This window comes from Vulpes vulpes, chromosome 11 (assembly GCF_048418805.1).
Source record: "Vulpes vulpes isolate BD-2025 chromosome 11, VulVul3, whole genome shotgun sequence".
In the NCBI taxonomy this organism is placed as follows: Eukaryota; Metazoa; Chordata; class Mammalia; order Carnivora; family Canidae; genus Vulpes; species Vulpes vulpes.
Genome location: NC_132790.1, coordinates 53,346,944 through 53,355,498, shown reverse-complemented (window position 1 = coordinate 53,355,498; position 8,555 = coordinate 53,346,944).

Genomic DNA, 8,555 nt, shown 5'->3' with positions numbered 1-8,555 from the left:
TGTCTTAAAAAAAAAAAAAAGAAAAAAGAAAACAAGCCATAATTGAGACTCAGTCTCATGAATCATTACCACTTTTGCTTGATCAAATAATCAGATCCCTATCTTTTAAGCGCTTAAATATACTTATGCATACCTATATACTATTACATAAAGTTGTAATAACCTTGTCATTTGTTTCTTTGTGTGTTTTCAGTTTACTTGAATTTATTCACTTTCTTGTAAAATCTTCATTTTTTCCTTGCCTCTCCTTTTTTTTTTTTTTTTTAATTTTTATTTATTTGTGATAGTCACACAGAGAGAGAGAGAGGCAGAGACATAGGCAGAGGAAGAAGCAGGCTCCATGCCCCGGGAGCCCGACGTGGGATTCGATTCCAGGTCTCCAGGATCCTGCCCTGGGCCAAAGGCAGGCACTGAACAGCTGCGCCACCCAGGGATCCCGCCTCTCCTTTTTTTAATCTAAAATTGATTAACAGAGTATATTTTTAGTTTCAAACAGAGTTTAATGATACATCAGTTGCATATAACACCCAGTGTTCGTTACATCAAGTGCCCACCCAGTTACCCCATCCCCCACTCACCTCCCATCCAGCAATCCTCAGTTTGTTTCCTAGAGTTCAGAGTCTCTTATGGTTTGTCTCCCTCTCTGATTTCTTTTTGTTTCTCCTCTTTCATTCCATATTATTTTATTATTCCCCCCTTCCTCTATGGTCATCTGTTTTGTTTCTTAAATTCTACATGTGTGAAATCGTATTGCCATCTCCTTTGTAACTCTCCTACATTAAGGTAGGGTAGGCAGTGGTGTATTAGTAAACCAGACCTTAAAACAAAACAAAACCAAATTTCAAATGATTGCCAATTTCTGTGGCATAAATATACTCCCCAATTTCAAAGTTCTAAGGTTTCATATCCAGCTCAAGAATTCCTGAATTTAACAATTGAGTCTCATGAGCTGATAAGAGCTGTCTCCAACCATGTAGGTAAGCAATAAGATTACTGCTAGTTTTGTAATGACTTAGAACAGCATTTACACTAACTGCTCATTCACTCATAGCACCACAAAATTCTTCCAGCTGTGGCCATAGACAATCAACATATTTCAATGTGGAATCAATGATGGGTAAAAATTGTTCCCTCTGTGCATCCTTGCAGAGCTAAAGCTAAATAAGCCTATTTGCTGAATTACTTAGAACCAAGTATTTATTGCATCACAAACAGGTATTTCACACTTGTCAGAAAATGTAACAGAGACAAGATAGCAGTTGCTGTTTGTTTTCTGCCACAAGTGCCGACTACACGGAATGGATATTCAATAAGCTGTATTAAACCAAAGGATGCATTTTCCAAATGGTGAGGGGGTGAATCAAGAGGCAACATTAATGTCAGAGGGAATTATGGGAATGAACACTGTCTGCTTCTCTATAAACCTGCCCCTCCTATGAATGTTCAGGGGAAAAATAATGACTACATAGAAGGATTTGCTCTTGGAAGTTCAAACACAGAAAGGCAACTGACATTTTCAATGTCAACATTTCAGAGGACATGTTCCTGATTTATGAGGATGCTTATTATTTCAGCATGCTCTGATAAGAAAAAATACAACCAGAAGGAAAATAAAGGTTAAAAGATCTGAAATATGGTAGGAAAAAAATGTTTTAAGAAACACTGATTCTACTGAAAACAAAAGTCCCGGATTCTATTATAATTAAATGACATGGAAGGTAGAAGAAAGGAACACTGTTAAACTCCTCTCCCCAACTCATCCTGACCTCAAATTTTCTGAGGTCAGGGGACATGGCTGGAAATCGAATGCTAGCCTCTTTCCCTTCTCTCTCCTGCCCCCACCTTCAATGGCACTGGAGTTTGAAACTGGACAATTATGCTCTTTGACTTCCTTCTTTAAGTCTGGGTTTCTTAAGGAGTCATGAAAAATATTAGAAGGACATCAAAATGTCCTGGTTCAGGTTCATAACTATCTGATTTTTGGTCAAATGTCAATGGTGAGATTTGGCCCTGCTGTACTTCTGGATATTGACCCACACATCTACCTTCCTAGTGTTGGCACCACTATGAACAACAGCGACAGAAGGGACAACATCTTGCAGCTCTCCCTCTATTTCACGTGTGATCTCTCTCTTTCTTTTATATGCATGCCTGTGCTAATCTTACATTCACATCTGCCCTCTTCCTACCTTCAGATTCCTCTCCTTATTTGCAGTGGTCCATGCTGAGAGTGAAGGTTTCCCCGTGGTGACTGGCTCCTACCTATAATCATAGTATAAAAACCACCAAGTTACAACCTTTTCACTTGTCGACACCTAAGCTAAATGCCATCCTTGTCGTGAAATACAAATGAAAACAAGTGTCACAGTTTGGCTTCTTCAGGAAGCAGTCTCTGAGACAGAGCTTAATGTTCAGGGAATGCCCTTAAGATAAACACCAGTGGGAAGGAGGGGATAAGTGGGACCAGGAAGGAAAAATTAGCTGTGATGCAGGCTTCAGAGCCTCAGCCATGGGGAGTTCTAGAGCCAAAGAGGCTCATCTGAATTGTCCCATTTTGGGTGGAAATGGTTGGTCCTTTATATTCCTACCTCCTGCCATTATTAGATGTGAGTTATCCTCAAGAGGGCATGACTTTGGTGAGGTGGCTCTTTGTAGTTGAGGTATTCCCTGAAGGGGCTGAAGGTTGTTCCATTGAAACTCTCACAGCAGCTATGCTAATAAGTTCTTCCTTGAAGGGGGATTTGAGCACATGTCCACCCCCTGCAAATCTCCTTACCCTGAAAAATATCTACCATGGTTCACACATCATACCTCCTTCATAAGACATAAAAGGCTACTGAGTAATATGTCAAAAACTATTTGTGATTTCAACAAATGGTGCTGGAGCAATTAGATAGCCGTAAGCAATAAACAGACAACACTCCTGTCCCAAACCTCTTACTTTATACAAATATTAACTCAAAAGGAATACAAATATTAACTCAAATATTAACTCAAAAGGAATCTTAATGTAACATGAAAATCATAAAGCTTTTAGAAAAGGACAAAGGAGAAAATCTTTGGGACCTCAGGTTAGGCAAAGAGTTCTTAGACAACATCAAAGCATAAGCCCATTAAAAAATTAATACATTGGATTTCATTAAATTAAAAACTTTGTTTGCAAAAGCCCAGGTGAAGAGGATGAGAAGACAAGCTGCCTGTGGGAGAAAATATTTGCAGACCATTTATCTGACAAAGAACTAGTTATCTAGAAAAGACAAAATGTTCTTAAAACTCAACAGTTAGGAAATGTGCAAGAGATATGAACAGACATTTCATTGAAAAGGATATACAAATGGCAAATAAGCATGTGAAAAGATGCTCAATATCACTAGTCATCAGGGAAATGCAAATTAAAACCACAATGGGACATCACTTCACACCTATCACACCTATCCGAAAGATTAAAATTTTTTATTTTAATAAAAAACAGTCAACAACAAATGCTAGTGAGTATGTGAAGAAAGTACTTCAATTACATTTTGCTAGTGGGAACAGGAAAATGGTGTAGCCACTCTGGAAAATAGTCTGGCAGTTTCTTTTTTTTTTTTTTAAGATTTTATTTATTTATTCATAGAGACAGAGAGAGAGAGAGAGAGAGAGAGAGAGAGGCAGAGGGAGAAGCAGGCTCCATGCAGGGAGCCTCATGTGGGACTCCATCCCGAGTCTCCAGGATCACACCCCAGGCTGCAGGCAGTGCCAAACCACTGCACCACCAGGGCTGCCCTAGTCTGGACAGTTTCTGAAAAGACTAAATATGCAATTATTGTGTGACTTGGCAATTGCATCATTATCTCAGAAAAATTAAAACTTCACACAAAACTTTATATGAATGTTTATGGCAGATTTATTTGTAAGATCTCCAAGCTGGAAATAACCCAGATGTCCTTCAATGGATGAATAGTTAAACAAATGGTGATATATCCAACCATGAAATACTACTCAGCTATAAACAAATTTTAAAAAGGTGGCTACATTAATATTTCTCCGGAGAATTATGCTGAGAGAAACAAGTCAATCGCCAAAGGTAATATGTTGTGTTATTCCATTTACATACGTTTCTTGAAGAGATAGAACTATAGAGGCAAGATAGTGGATGCCAGAGATCAAGGATGGAGGGGTACTGTGTGTGTGCAGGAAGGAAGTGGGTGTGGCTACAAAGGAGCAACTTCAGGGATCCTTGTAATGGTGGAAATGTTCTATATATTTATTATATCAGTGTTAATATTCTGGTTGTGATATTGTTCTATATAGTTTTGCATGATGTTATCACAAGAGAAAACTGGTAAAGGATTCGTGGGAACTCTCCATATTCTTACCACTGCATGTAAACCTGCAATTATCTCAAATATAGAAAGTGAAAAAAATGGTGAAAAAAAACTTGAACTCTATAAATCAACTACTTAATTTAGTAAATGAAATAGCAGCATCACATTTTGGTGGGGCAAAGGGTTATCACTACAGGATGCAAAGGTAATCAATTATCTCTTGCTACATAACAAAGTACCTCAAAATATAGGGATGGATGGATCTATCTATCTATCTATCTATCTATCTATCTATCTATTAATGCAGGGATTTAAAACAACCACCACTTCAGGATTCCTGGGTGGCTCAGTGGTTGAGCGTCTGCCTTAGGCTCAGGTCACGATCCCGAGCCCTGGTATCGAGTCCCCTGTCCCCTGTCCCGCTCCCCGCAAGAAGCCTGCTTTTTCCCTCTGCCTGTCTCTGCCTTTCTGTCTTTCATGAATAAATAAATAAAATCCTAAAAAAAATAGAATAAAAACAACCACCATGTTGTTTTCATCATCCTCTGGGGGAGGAATTTAAACTTATCTTTTTTTTTTTTTTTTTTTTTTAATTCATGACACAGACAGCGAGAGAGGCAGAGGGAGAAGCAGGCTCCCTGCAGGAGCCCGACGTGGGACTCCATCCCGGCTGCCCTAAACTTATCTTTCTAAAGATGATTAAAGGTACTTTTAATCCACCTGGTTTGGGTTCCTGTGATTCCCTCAGCTGCATTCAGTGGAGGCTGGACTGCAAATCTTAGCGGCGTGGAGCTCGCGGACGCCCCACGCGGCCGGCGGGGCGCCCCACGCTCCGCGCCTCCGGTACTCAGACTTCCAGGAGGAATCATTATGGGTTGTAAGTGTCGGGCTGGCGAGGCTGGGGACCTCGGGACGGCGGAGGCAGCCGGGGCCAGCAACCTCCCAAGAGCGCCGCCTGGCCGCCTGCCAGCCTGGCCTGCGAAGCCCTGGGACCCTGGCCCTAACCGCAAGGCCGCCCTGCCCCCACCTTCCCGCCAGGCTCTTTGCACACCCCCGCGGCTGGCCTGGGCCACGGCCCGGGCTCCACCCCCTCCGCGGCCCGGGGGGACCTGGCCCGCCCGCCCGCCTCCGCCTCCGGGAGCGCTCCCGGTAGAGCACCCTCCAGCCCACCGCCTGGCCCTGCTCGTTTTTTAAGTTCTCCGCCCTTCATTTGGGAAAAACCTAACAGTAAACACTGAAGCTACTGATCCCTTAAGTTCCAGCCTTGGAAATTACAGCGTCACTTCTGCCACATTTTAGTGGTCAAAACAATCACAGCTCAGACTGCAGGGAAAATACACTCCAATTTTCAGTGTGAGAGGCAGTGAAGAATTTATGACCTATCTTATTCCACCACACAGGGCGATTATTTAATTATTAAAAAAAATACTTTTCTTTGTAGGAAGTTTTAAAAAATTATACATTCAAGTTTTTAAAAATGAATATTTTGTTCAAGTTACTTATTTTATTGTGTCAGTGTTGAAGGAACAGAGGACTAGCTGGGGACAAAGCACAAGCCGGAGCAGCACATTGACAAGTTCTTTTTTTTTTTTTTTTTAATTGGAGTTCAATTTGCCAACATATAGCATAACACCCAGTGCTCATCCCACCAAGTGCCCCCCTCAGTGCCCATCCTTGAAACAGGCCGAGGGACATTCTTCTATGGACTCAACTGCCTCAATGTTCATACTTTGCTAAGGGCAAAAGACATTCTTAGCCCAACCCATTATAAGTCTACTTTAACATAAAAATTCCTTTAGAAATGTCCTTTATTTCTAAACCCCCGAGATACATATTGGCAATCATCCTCCAAGCACATGGCCCACCGATATAGTAGACTGTAGACTGAAGTAGACTGAAGGGTCTCATGACTCAGGTTTTATTAGAAGGTATAAGTGACCTTTTCCCAACAATAGCCAGCCCCCTCAAGGTCCTGGAAACCTTGCTCCCAAAATTCCTGAGAAAGTATGCTCTCCCCAAACTCCTCCCAACTCCCAGGTATATAATGAGTCACTTCTCACAGGCCTGGGGCAGCAGCTATTCCTCCCCACAGGTCCTGTCTCTGTGCTTCAATAAAACCACCATTTTGCACCAGAGACATTTCAAAAATTCTTTCTTGGTCGTAGGCTCCAGACCTCACCCCACCAACCTCACCTATACTCCAAAACTTCATCATCAGTTTTTGGCAAGTTATGTTCTCTGAATATCTTGTCTTATTTCATCTAAGTTGTCAAATTCATTGGCATAAAGCTATTTACAATATTGCCTCATTATCATCGTAATGTTGGTAGGATCTGTGGTCACCATCCACTTTTCCAAACCTGATAGTCTTCATTTGTGCTTCCCCCCACCCCCCCGATTAGCTAGGAGTTTATCAATTTTATTAGTCTCAAGAACCAACTTTTGGCTCATATTTCATAGACTTTGCTTTTTTTACGTATCAATATGTGTTAGAGAGCTTTCCAAATTAGTTCATATAGGTTTACCTCATTTTTATTAATTGCTGTCATGGTATTTTATATTATGGGGGTACCAGAATTTATTTAATCATGGGCATTCCTATTAATTTTTTTCTTTCTTTCCTTTTCTTTTTGCTATGATAATACTGAAGGAAACATCCTTTTATATGTCTCTCTGTGCACATGAGAAAGGCCTGATTGCCAGAAATTAAAATTGCTGGGTCAGAGGGTACATTAATTTTACATTTTCAGACAGGTAAATTCCAATCAACTGGCACTCCCATGGACTGGGCAGAAGTATTCCCCATTGATCCAGGCTCTTGCCGATATTTAGCACCATGAAGCTTTTTCATTTTTGTTATCATGGTTTGAATTTCCATTCCCTTGATCTCAGGCATCTTGTGCCTGTTTATGGCTTGAGGGTTTTTAAAGAAGGATTTTTAAAATCTATTTTCTATTTTTAAATTATTTTTCTCATATATTGAAGATACTAAACCTATGTCTGTTTCACATTTTTGCATTGTGTCTTTTTTTTTTTTCACAGAGATTCTAAATTTTGAAGTGGTTATATTACTCACTTTTTTCCCTTATGGCCTGGCATTTGTATCTTGCTAAAGGAAGCCTTTTATCTGCTTCCAAAGAGTTAAACTGAAATTTATTGGCTAGTCAGAGTCTCAAGTCTCTGGAGGGAAGTTCTACCACTGAGTTCTAGAATCCAGTCCTTAGGGGACCACACCCCTCTTCCCTAACCCCACTGTGGTAGAGTTCTTAATTCCTAGTCCTTCACTCCAAATTTTAACATCTATAACATCTGCCCCCTCATCAATCCCCTCCTTCCATACACATCTTGAAAACAAGTTGGAACCATAAAATGCCAGAGGGAATGTAGAAAATCATCCAGTTTCGACTCTCGTTTTCATAGATGAGGAGTATAAGATCTAGACCTTACTGTCCAACATGGTACCATTTAGTTAAAATAAAAAATTCAGTCACACTAGCCAAATTTCAAATGCTCTATAGCTACATGTGGCTCATGGCTACATGACTAGGCAATGGAATTTAAAATATTTCTATCATTATAAAAGGTCTAGTGGTTGTTTTAGAGCTTTATTATTTAAAGGGTAATGTGCAAGACCATAGGCATCACTGGGAGCTGATTAGAAATAGAGAATCTCTATTAATTAATAATCAGGCCCCATACAAGACCCAAATTAGAATCTGCAATTTAGCAATATCCCCGCAAAATCTGCATGCAGATTAGAGGCTCCAGACCTCACCCCACCAACCTCACCTATACTCCAAAACTTCATCATCAGTTTTTGGCAAGTTATGTTCTCTGAATATCTTGTCTTATTTCATCTAAGTTGTCAAATTCATTGGCATAAAGCTATTTACAATATTGCCTCATTATCATCGTAATGTTGGTAGGATCTGTGAAACCCTTCAGATTTTCAGAATCTGAAAAACCCTCATCATGTGATTTTTTTCCCCCCAAGGTCTTACAGTTGGTGTCCCAGCCCTTCCTTTGATCCAAGTATCATTTTTCCATACTATGCCATGTCCTTCCTTTTTCTTTTTTGTTAAGATTTTATTTATTTATTTATTTATTTATTTATTTATTTATTTATTTATTTATTTGAGAGAGAGAGAGAGAGAGTGCGTGAGTGTCAGTAGGGCCACAGGGGTTGGAGAGGGGCAGAGGGAGAGAGAGAGAGAGAGAGAGAGAGAGGGAAAAAGAGAGAGAGAGAGA